The 12,803-nt window shown below is 37.3% G+C and overlaps 1 pseudogene; it reads right to left on the reverse strand.

Moving 5' to 3' along the window:
* LOC141371817 (U6 snRNA-associated Sm-like protein LSm3 pseudogene) lies at positions 1 to 299 on the reverse strand (annotated as a pseudogene).
* Positions 300 to 12,803: the final 12,504 nt, after the last annotated feature.

A 12,803-nucleotide genomic window follows, 5' to 3' on the forward strand; every position in this document is an offset into this window, starting at 1 on the left:
TCAGCCAACTCTTAATGGTGGGACAACTAGTACAACGCCATGTCTCCAGACAAAAAGCATCAGAATAGTCCATTTTGTTGATTTCTATATCTCTTCGTATGTTTCCTCATCAATTTCTATAGTGGTCACCGTTTCCTCCACATCATATTTAAATGCTGATCATAAGCACATAATCTGCTTTGAAGCTCTCGGTCATTTCTCATTTTCACATAAATTTGCTCATCCAGGCTGAGCCCGATGAGATCCAGGGACTCTTCTGTGGTGTTGGTAGATTGTTGCCAGTCCATGTCATCCACCATGTTTCAAACCTTGCATCCTTTACCCTGGTGTTGAATTTGATAAGTTCTTCATAGATTTTGGTTGCTAACCCTTTATCAGATATGTCATTTGCAAATATCTTCTCCCATTCCATTATCTGCCTTTTAGTTTTGTGTTTATTTTCTGTTGTTTAAGATCTTTTGTGTCTTTCAGTCTTGTATCTTATTGAATGATAGCTACCATTAGTTGACATTACCATATTAAGGTAAATTTAATGTTATTAGGATATAAATTTGTAGATTTATGGAATATTTGTGATGTTCTGTTTGAATTTGAATGCTTTTTACTTTTTCTCACTTTCCTTGTCTATGGTTTTCCTCAGAATTGCTGAGAATATAGTGCCTTAAAAGAATGATACCTTTTGTCAATAAACCTTGTGTTTTAAGTTAGTCAGAGAAAGACAAATTCCATATGATCTCACTTTTGTGGAATTTAAGAAAGATATGGAGCAGAAGATATCTGCAAATGATATATCAGATACAGGGCTAGTATTCAAAATTTATAAAGAACTTATCAAACTCAACACCCAAAGAACAAATGATGCAATCAAGAAAATGGGCAGAAGACATGAACAGACATTTTTCCAAAGAAGACATCCAAATGGCCAACAGACACATGAAAAAGTGCTCCACATCACTCGGCATCAGGGAAATTCAAATCAAAACCCCCATGAGATTTCACCTCACACAAGTCAGAATGGCTGAAATTAACAAGTCAGGAAATGACAGATGTTGGCGGGGATGTGGAGAAAGGGGAACCCTCCTACACTGTTGGTGGGAATGCAAGCTGGTGCAGCCACTCTGGAAAACAGTATGGAGGTTCCTCAGAAAGTTGAAAATAGAGCTACCATACAATCCAGCAATTGCACTACTGGGTATTTACCCCAAAGATACAAATGTAGTGATCTGAAGGGGCACGTGCACCCCAATGTTTATAGCAGCAATGTCCACAATAGCCAAACTATGGAAAGAGCCAAATATCCATCAACAGATGAATGGATAAAGAAAAAGTGTATACACACACACACACACACACACACACACACACACACACAATGGAGTATTATGTAGCCATCAAAAAAACCCGAAATCTTGCCATTTGCAGGGATGTGGATGGAACTAGAGGGTATTATGCTAAGTGAAATAAGTCAATCAGAGAAAGACATGTATCATATGATCTCACTGATATGAGGAATTCTTAATCTCAGGAAACAAACTGAGGGTTGCTGGAGTGGTGGGGGGTGGGAGGGATGGGGTGGCTGGGTGATAGACACTGGGGAGGGTATGTATTATGGTGAGCGCTGTGAATTGTGTGAGACGGTTGAATCACAGACCTGTACCTCTGAAACAAATAATACATTATTTGTTAAAAAAAAAAAAGATAGCAGGAAGGGAAAAATGAAAGGGGGGAAATCGGAGGAGGAGACAAACCATGAGAGACTATGGAACTCTGAGAAACAGAGGGGAGGGGGTGGGGGGATATGTTAGCCTGGTGATGGGTATTAAAGAGGGCACACACTGAATGGAGCAGTGGGTGTTATATGCAAACAATGAATCATGGAACACTACAACAAAAACTAATGATGTAATGTATGGTGATTAACATATCATAACAAAATTTTTAAAAAGAGAGCAGCTCTCAGTTTTCAAGAAGACAAACACACAATTCACTTTATGACATCCACAAAGTTGTATCAAAGTGTTCATATGGTGATCTTTCTCATGTGACTTTAATACAAGGGTACCTTTCTATGCCACTAAAAATGCTTATGTCTCCAATAGAAAATATACTTCTCCTCAGGTCTGATCAGGATATTTTTAATATCAGAACACTTTGTAAAATGTCATTGAATAATTTCACAATTATTTTACCACGTTATTTGTTCTGTATGCAGGCATAGTTATTTTATCCAGTTAATTCAATACAGGGCTTAGAAAATTTTTTCTTTTTTATTATTGTATTTATCCTCCTGAACAGAAAGAGTGTTCACTTTTTTATGTGAAGAAATTTTGACAGGTCATTTCTTGGCTCAAACTCAGAATGTTATTGCTGAGTTTATTCTATAATCACCTGATATTTGTGATTTTATAGAGGAGACATTGTATATTTGATTAAATGAACTGTAACTATTTTTCCATGTGTTTAATCTATTATGTGTCAAATTTCTCTCCTGTGCCAGACCAAAGAGATAATAGTTGCCACCAACATATAGCGGTACCCACAGCACATTTGGATCCTGCTATCATGTTGGACTCTAGAGAAATACTAAAATAATATTGGCTTAAAGGCACTATGCTATTCATATTGAGAATCACAGTCCAGTACCAGTAAAGCAACATTTGGGTGTTGGCCACTAGTATAGGTGTAATTATTTAAAGAGTTTATATGTAAATCATTAAAAAAGTAAGACATGGGGGCGCCTGGGTGGCTCAGTTGGTTGGGTGACTGCCTTTGGCTCAGGTCATGATCCTGGTGCTGGAGTCCTGGGATCGAGTCCCACATCGGGCTCCCTGCTCAGCGGGGAGTCTGCTTCTCCCTCTGACCCTCCCCCCTCTCATGTGCTCTGTCTCTCTTCTCTCTCTCTCCCTCTCAAATAAATAAATAAAATCTTTTTTTTTTTTTTTAGTAGGAGTGGTTTATTTAGTCCATTCAAATTGCCTAAGTACCAGGAGTGGGCATGGAGCCAAACCCTAAGATTCCCAGAGCATGTCTTAGGGAGATCGCAGGTTGCCTTAGGGGAATGCTTCTCAAAATATGGTCCCCCACACCAGTAACATCAGCATCACCTGGGAACTTGTTTGAAATGCAATTTCTTGGGCTTCACCTCAGATATACTGATGAGAAACTCAAGGGCTGTTTCATCCAAACCTCTAGGTGATTCTGATGCACGCTCTATTTGAGAACAACAGCCTGGCAGCATCTCTTATATGTTGGCCAACAGGACCTTAATTTGTTGTTTCCTGATATATTGGTTGCTATAATAATTTAAGACAACACATACTTATATAAAACTAAAAAGAGCTCTATGACCAAATTCTAGAGAGTCCCTCATCCTGGAATACCCATCTCTCAGACACCTCACTCTCTCTCACTTCCTTCAGATCTGGGCTGAAGTATTACCTCTCCAGTGAGGCCTTTCCTGTCCATTCAAATTAAAATCATGACCTCATCCTACCTCTGCCTTTTTCTCTGTGGTGTTTGTCATCTTCTAATACATTTTTTTTCAAATTTTTATTTAAATTCTATTTAGTTAACATATAGTGGAATACTGGTTTTGGGAGTAGAATTTAGTGATTCATCATTTACATAGTTCCCATCACAAGAGCCCTCCTTAATGCCCACCTCCCTCCATCAACCCTCAGTTTGCTCTCTATCATTAAGAGTCTTTTATGGTTTACTTCCCTCTCTCTTTTTCCCCCCCTTTCCTCTATAGAAATAAATAAAATCTTGAAATAAAATAAGACATGAATCATAGGCTGTCTCCCAAAGAAAGAAATTAAAATACATTCAATAAAACAACAGAGATAACAATTTTAATATTTGCTTTTACCTTCCTATGGGATACATGGTTGACCACCTCTAATTCATGCCTACTCTCTCTAAATGACAATCACACACTGAAGAAGCATTTCTGCTGGATTGACAAATAATGTCTTTTTCCAATGACAATCTTGAGGACATTGTACTGAGCCTGGACATGAGAGCACTATATTTCCCATAAATTCAAGTTGAGAAATAAAGTGGAAGAAATAAACTCAATTAAATTTTAATTTCAGGCAAATAATGAAGTTATTTTAGCATATGGATGTCCCAAATATCACATACACATATTACATGCAAGTATGCAAAAAAATGTTATGTTGTTTTCTGAATTTTAAACTTCACTCCATCCTGTATTCAGATTTAGTGAATCTGGTGACCCTGCCATGGAAAAATCATGGGATTTTGAAAACATGGTGCATATCTGGAAAAATGGAATATAAAAAAAATCCAGAGACATCATATAGGCTAATAAGAATGTAGAGGAGAATTTGATCCTAGATGAAATTCTAAAAACTTGTAAATCTGAATGTCCATCTCAGCACTTACTCTGAGAAGAGACAACCAGGTTGTTCTGGGGCTGAGGCTGAAACTCCTGAGCAGTCTCAGAAGACATAATACAGATAAAGTTTCTTCTCATTATTATGCCTTACTTGAGGTCATTCTGAGTATGTAAGCCCAATTTATGTACAATATCACAAATAATGGTGGAAAAATATCACCATTAAAATAAACCTAGGAGAAAACACATATCATAAAGTCTGTGGACTTACATAAAATGCCTAAAACAACAAGAAGGTGTAATGAAAGGAAGAAGTCATTTGCAATAACCCAAGTGATAGTTCTCATTAGATAATATGTTATCTGGGAGAAAATAAAGCTTGACAAAATGTATTTCCTCATTTTTATAAACATACTTTTAGAGTATTATTTAATAAATTATGTAATTTTCATCAGTTCTTTGCACATTGCCTGATGTATATATTTAATGGTATAATCTATATGACAAAATTATATCCTGTCTTCTGCATTATTAATGTATTACTCAATAACATTATATTCCTCATTAATCTTACCATATTCTATAAAAATCCTTGTAATACATGACTAGTTAATAGCATGAAGTCATTGTATGAATTGCAAGTGACAAGGTGCTGGTAAGTTGCTTGGGTTCAGTGGCAATAGTGTCAACATGAGAAACACAGCTGACAATTTCAAGCAGGAAAAAAGTCTTTCTAACTAGATCAGTTCCATGAAAATGCCTTTGAAAAAGGTCCAAACACCAAAAGAATAAGTGTGTTAAGCATCAGATATCATTGAACAACTAAAAAGTATCTACTGTGCTTTGGCAATTCTACAGTGCTGATGAAAGCACAACGTGTGCTGCAAAAGAGAGCATACTTCTAAGGCATTTAATTCTAAGCAATCCAGGGCAAAGACATATGCAGGGAAAGTGTCCCTGCACAAGTAAGAAATGGAAAAACACTGGAGGGGCTTGATCACAAACTGTGGCTTAGGAATTTTGAGTAACCCTTGAAAATCTGACTTGCAGTATTTTCTTCAATAAACACAACCAGAAAGATATCTGCAAAGTATAACATCCTTTTTTCAAAGAGTTTGTGACATGTCCTATCACATATTTATGCATCACAGTAATAAGAACATGAGAATCATGCCAAGTGTCTCACTTACAAATTTAGAAGAAAATAACATACCCTCTGTGCTTCAGGAACTCTGTTTAGGGTCAGTCAACCCCATATCTCAGAACTTCTCCTTCCTAAATGCAGGAAAGTCAGGGGCTTTTAACATGGATTATTTTAAGACATACTTAAAGTCCTCTAATGTTGAGGCACATAGTGATTACTTACTGACAAAGTTGCTTAAGATCTTAATGTCTTCATGGGACAAAAACAGAAAATCCATGCCATTATCATTTTGTTGCTTTCTGTTTTCTACCTATACTGAGTCCATGCTCTATATCTTTCATTTAAGGAATTAGACACTAGAAGACACCATTCTTAACGTAAAAAACACTGATTTCTGAATTTCAACACCCAAATTGAAATATACTTGTCACTCGTTGTGAATATGTTTTATGGAACAAATTTCAATTGCAACTTTAAAAAAAGCAAGGATACTAAATTTAGAAGATTTGTTTTATAGTAAGAGATTACTGTCCCTTCAAATTTTGCAAATTATTATTCTATTATCACAAAACAACTTCATCCAAACTAAAATGCACCCAGCAATTTAAAGTTTCAATTTACTTAGAAAATATAAAATATGAAAACTGAATTTAAGAAAATACTTCAAACATGCTGAATATTTCCAACCCCATTCATGTAAACTAGTCATTAACTATGCAGAGATTTAATAAATAGCAAAAGGTTTTATTGCCAGGTCATTGGGGTAGCATGAAAATAGCACTACTATAAAGAATAAAATAATTTTATTTTTATCTACTAAAATTTAATTATTATAAAATGTTTCACAGATGTAATGCTTTCTGACATCCTAATTTTAAACAGTAAAAGCTAGAAATATATAAAAATATATCAAAATTAAAAGAATAAGGAAGTATGACTAAATCATTCTGAATTAGTTCATATTCATTATGATTTTAAAAATTTCAGAGAAATGTATAAAGTAAGTTCTAGCTCAGTTAATTTGTTAACAAAAGCATTCATAAAAGTAAAAAAATTCAAATTAGAATATTGCAAAAACACAAATATCATTACATGAATTTATGAATGTGTATCCTCATAACATTAATTAAACCTACATTTAATCTGGAAACATCAACTGAAGGTAGTTATAATTCAATAAGACATGACTGAAACTATGAAAAGAGAATTCTAATACTTCAACAAAACATCTTGCCTCATCCCACCTCCCATCTGACTCTTGAGTACTCTTTGTTAATGAATCTGAGAAACAGTCACTTACCCAACTGAGGCATTAGAGTGAGTCTGTGTGTGGGAGATGGGACTACAAGAAGTGGTTATAGGGAAGGGATGTCCTCAGCTCATCCCCCCAAACCCATAAGTGTCATGTCACCTGTAGAAGCAGGACAGCTTTAGCTTTGGGATATGTTACCAAGGAGAGACACCACAGGGAAAACTGAAATTACCTAATTCCTGGATAACAATAGATGAGGCATAACTGGGTCCCAAACTTTTCTATATGTAAGATCATTAACATCTCTGGTAAGTTCTATGCTCTTAGTACCTGTCAAAAAACCAAAAGTCTCCCAATAACCCTAACTTCAAACGCATAGAATACCATGTCAGATTGCCCAATGTATCTCTGATGGTTCAAGAGCTTATTGACAGCCTTCACACATGTTCTAAATTAGTCTTAGGGTCATAGCTAGATGATACAGCACATTTGTGGGAATGAAAAAAAAAATGTCTCCTCCACTTCACTTCTGTGAATCTTTCTTATAGGGAATTCAACACTGGGCCAGGGCACCTCCATGGTTAGAAAAATGCAGGCTACATTCCAACACTTAATCCTCCACCTGTGTGGCCAGGTGCATTTAGGAAAGGAAAAAACAAAAACAACAGCAACAAAAAACACAAACAAAAACACAAACCTCCAAGCAGCACTTAGGTTTGAGACATACATTCTTCTCACTAAGGTATCTTATTTGGCATGGACTTACAGGATCTTTTGGTGGAGTGATCTGTCACCCCAAACCCTCAGTCTACTCTTTTTTTTTCTTCTCATAGTGCAGTTGTACTTCACACACTCAGCAAAAGGGAAACAACCCTTTAGAATCTTACATATTATTTGCCTTTTTGACTCCCATCAAGAAAAACTTTCTTATAACCACCTTTAACCTTCATCCTTATTTTTAAATTTTATTTATTTTTTTTTAATTTTATTGTTATGTTAGTCACCATACAATACATCGTTAGTTTTTGATGTGGTGATCCATGATCCATTGTTTTCGTATAACACCCAGTGCTCCATGCAGTTCATGCCCTCCTTAATACCCGTCACCGGGCTAACCAATCACTCCTCTGCCATCCCCTCTAAAACCCTGTTTGTTTCTCAGAGTCCATAGTCTCTCATGGTTCATCTCTCCCTCCAATACCCCACCCCCTCATTTTTCCCTTCCTTCTCCTAGTGTCCATGCTATTCCTTATGTTCCACAAATAAGTGAAACCATATGATAATTGACTTTCTCTGCTTGACTTATTTCACTTAGCATAATCTCCTCCAGTCCCAACCATGTGGATGTAAAAGTTGGGTATTCATCCTTTCTGATGGCTGAGTAATATTCCATTGCATATATGGACCACATCTTCTTTATCTATTCATCAGTTGAAGGGCATCTCGACTCTTTCCACAGTTTGGCTATTGCGGACATTGCTGCTATGAACATTGGGGTGCATATGGCCCTTCTTTTCACTACATGTGTGTCGTTGGGGTAAATACCCAGTAGTGCAATTGCTGGGTCATAGGGTAGCTCTATTTTTAAATGTTTGAGGCACCTCCACACTGTTTTCCAAAGTGGCTGTACCAAATTGCATTCCCACCAACACTGTAAGAGGGTTCCCTTGCATCCACAACCTCTCCAACATTTGTTGTTTCTTTCCCTGTCCATTTTTGCCATTCTAACTGGTGTAAGGTGGTTTCTCAATGTGGTTTTGATTTGAATTTCCCTGATGGCTAATGATGATGAGCATTTTTTCATGTGTCTGTTAGCCATTTGTATGTCTTCTTCAGAGAATTGTCTTCTCATATCTTCTGTCCACTTTTTGACTTGATTATTTGTTTTTTGGGTATTGAGTTTGAGAAGTTCTTTATAGATCTTGGATACCAGCCCTTTATCTGTAGTGTCATTTCCAAATATATTCTCGCATTCTGTGGGTTGCCTCTTTGTTTTGTTGAATGTTTCCTTTTTTTTATTATTGTTATGTTAATCACCATACATTACATCATTAGTTCTTGATAGAGTGTTCCATGATTCATTGTTTGTGCATAACACCCAGTGCGCCACGCAGAACGTGTCCTCTTTAATACCCATCACCAGGCTAACCCATCCCCCCAATCCCCTCCCCTCTAGAACCCTCAGTTTCTTTTTCAGGGTCCATCGTCTCTCATGGTTCGTCTCCCCCTCCGACTTATTCCCCTTCATTCTTCCCCTCCTGCTACCTTCTTCTTCTTTTTTTTCCTTAAAATATATTGCATTATTTGTTTCAGAAGTGCAGGTCTGTGATTCAACAGTCTTGTACAATTCACAGCTCTCACCATAGCACATAACCTCCCCAATGGCTATCACCCAGCCACCTCATCCCTCCCACCCCCCACCAATCCAGCAACCCTCAGTTTGTTTCCTGAGATTAAGAATTCCTCATATCAGTGACGTCATATGATACATGTCTTTCTCTGATTGACTTATTTCGCTCACCATAACACCCTCCAGTTCCATCCACGTCATTGCAAATGGCAAGATCTCATTCTTTTTTATGGCTCCAAAATATTCCATTTGTATATATAACACACCTTCTTTATCCATTCATCTGTCGATGGACATCTTGGCTCTTTCCACAGTTTGGCTATTGTGGACATTGCTGCTATAAACATAGGGGTGCATGTACCCCTGCAGATCCCTACATTTGTATCTTTGGGGTAAATACCCAGTAGTGCAATTGCTGGATCGTATGGTAGCTCTATTTTCAACTATTTGAAGAACCACCATACTGTTTTCCAGAGTGGCTGCACCAGCTTGCATTCCCACCAACAGTGTAGGAGGGTTCCCCTTTCTCCGCATCCCCGCCAACATCTGTCGTTTCCTGACTTGTTAATTTTAGCCATTCTGACTGGTGTGAGGTAGTATCTCATTGAGGTTTTGATTTGGATTTCCCTGTGCCGAGCGATGTTGAGCACCTTTTCATGTGTCTGTTGGCCATTTGGATGTCTTCTTTGGAAAAATGTCTGTTCATGTCTTCTGCCCATTTCTTGATGGGATTCTTTGTTTTTTGGGTGTTGGGTTTGATAAGTTTTTATAGATCTTGGATACCAGCCCTTTATCTGATATGTCACTTGCAAATATCTTCTCCCATTCTGTAGGTTGCCTTTTAATTTTGTTCACTGTCCTGTTGCTGTGCAGAAGCTTTTGTCTTGATGAAATCCCAAGGGTTCATTTTTGCCCTTGTTTCCCTTGCCTTTGGATATGTTTCTAGGAAGAAGTTGCTGTGGCTGAGGTTGAAGAGGTTGCTACCTGTGTTCTCCTTTAGGATTTGGATGGACTCCTGTCTCACGTTTAGGTCTTTCAATCATTTTGAGTCTATTTTTGTGTGTGGTGTAAGGAAATGGTCCAGTTTCATTCTTCTGCATGTGGCTGTCCAATTTTCCCAACACCATTTGTTGAAGAGACTGTCTTTTTGCCATTGGACATTCTTTCCTGCTTTGTCAAAGATTAGTTGACCATAGAGTTGAGGGTCCATATCTGGGCTCTCTATTCTGCTCCATTGATCTATGTGTCTGTTTTTGTGCCAGTACCATACTGTCTTGATGATGACAGCTTTGTAATACAGCTGGAAGTCCGGAATTGTAATGCCGCCAGCTTTGCTTTTCTTTTTCAATATTCCTCTGGCTATTCGGGGTCTCCTCTGGTTCCGTACAAATTTGAGGATTATTTGTTCCATTTCTTTGAAAGAAGAGGATGGTATTTTGATGGGGATGGAATTGAATGTGTAGATTGCTCTAGGTAGCATTGACATCCTCACAATGTTTTTTCTTCCAATCCATGAGCATGGAACATTTTTCCATTTCTTTGTGTCTTCTTCAAATTCTTTCATGAGTATTTTATATTTTTCTGAGTACAGATCCTTTGCCTCTTTGGTTAAATTTACTCCTAGGTATCTTATGGTTTTGGGTGCAATTGTAAATGGGATCGACTCCTTGATTTGTCTCTCTTTTGTCTTGTTGGTGTATAGGAATGTCACTGATTTCTGTGCATTGATTTTATATCCTGCTACTTTACTGAATTCCTGTATGAGTTCTAACAGTTTTGGGGTGGAGTCTTTTGGGTTTTACACATAAAATATCATATCATTTGCAAAGAGTGAGAGTTTGACTTCCTCTTTGCCGATTTGGATGCCTTTGATTTCTTTCTGTAGTCCGATTGCTGTGGCTAGGACTTCTAATACTATGTTGAATAGCAGTGGTGATAGTGGACATCCCTGCTGCGTTCCTGACCTTAGGGGTAAAGCGCTCAACTTTTCCCCATTGAGAATGATATTCGCTGCAGGTTTTTCATAGATGGCTTTTATGATATTGAGGTATGTACCCTCTATCCCTATACTCTGAAGAGTTTTGACCAGGAAAGGATGCTGTACTTTGTCAAATGCATTTTCTGCATCTATTGAGAGGATCATATGATTCTTGTTCTTTCTTTTGTTAATGTATTGTATCACGTTGATTGATTTGCGGATGTTGAACCAACCTTGCAGCCCAGGGATAAATCCCAATTGGTCATGGTGAATAATCCTTTTAATGTACTGTTGGATCCTATTGGCTAGTATTTTGGTGAGAATTTTTGCATCCATTTCATCAAGGATATTGGTCTGTAATTCTCCTTTTTGATGGGGTCTTTGTCTGGCTTTGGGATCAAGGTAATGGTGGCCTCATAAAATGAGTTTGGAAGTTTTCCTTCCATTTCTATTTTTTGGAACACTTTCAGGAGAATAGGTATTAAATCTTCTTTAAATGTTTGGTAGAATTCCCCTGGCAAGTCATCTGGCCCTGGGCTTTTGTCTGTTGGAAGATTTTTAATGACTGCTTCAATTTCCTTAGTGGTTATAGGTCTGTTCAGGATTTCTATTTCTTCCTGCTTCAATTTTGCTAGTCGATACATCTCTAGGAATGCACCCATTTCTTCCAGGTTATCTAATTTGCTGGCATAGAGTTGCTCATAATATGTTCTTATAATTGTTTGTATTTCTTTGGTGTTGGTTGTGATCTCTCCTCTTTCATTCATGATTTTGTTGATTTGGGTCATTTCTCTATTCTTTTTGATAGGGCTGGCCAGGGGTTTACCAATCTTGTTAATTCTTTGAAAGAACCAGGTCCTAGTTTTGTTGATCTATTCTACTGTTCTTTTGGTTTCTATTTCATTGATTTCTGCTCTGATCTTTATGATTTCTCTTCTCCTGCTGGGTTTAGGCTTTATTTGCTCTTTTTTCTCTAGCTCCTTTAGGTATAGGGTTAGGTTCTGCATTTGAGACCTTTCTTGTTTCTTGAGAAAGGCTTGTATTGCTATGTACTTTCCTCTTAGGCCTGCCTTTGCTGTATACCAAAGATTTTGAACAGTTTTGTTTTCATTTGTTTCCATGAATTTTTTTAATTCTTCTTTAATTTCCTGGTTGACCCATTCATTCTTTAGTAGGATGCTCTTTAGCCTCCATGTATTTGAGTTCTTTCTGACTTTCCTCTTGTGATTGAGTTCTAGTTTCAAAGCATTGTGGTCTGAAAATATGCAGAGAATAATCCCAAATTTTTGGTACCAGTTGAGACCTGATTTGTGACCTAGGATGTGATCAATTCTGGAGAATATTCCATGGGCACTAGAGAAGAATTTGTATTCCATTGCTTTGGGATGGAATGTTCTGAATATGTCTGTGAAGTCCATTTGGTCCAGGGTGTCATTTAAAGTCTTTATTTCCTTGTGGATCTTTTGCTTAGATGATCTGTCCATTTCAGTCAGGGGGTGTTAAAGTCCCCCACTACTATTGTATTGTTGTCAATGTGTTTCTTTGCTTTTGTTATTAATTGCCTTATATAATTGTCTGCTCCCATATTAGGGGCATAGATATTTACAATTGTTAGATCTTCTTTTTGGATAGGCCCTTAAGTAGGATATAGTGTCCTTCTTCCTCTCTTATTACAGTCTTTGTTTTAAAATCTAATTTGTCCAGGTGCTGGGTGGCTCA

Source organism: Callorhinus ursinus, unplaced genomic scaffold (genome assembly GCF_003265705.2).
Source record: "Callorhinus ursinus isolate GAN/ISIS: 27379988/994484 unplaced genomic scaffold, GSC_fseal_2.0 scaffold105, whole genome shotgun sequence".
Classification (NCBI taxonomy): Eukaryota; Metazoa; Chordata; class Mammalia; order Carnivora; family Otariidae; genus Callorhinus; species Callorhinus ursinus.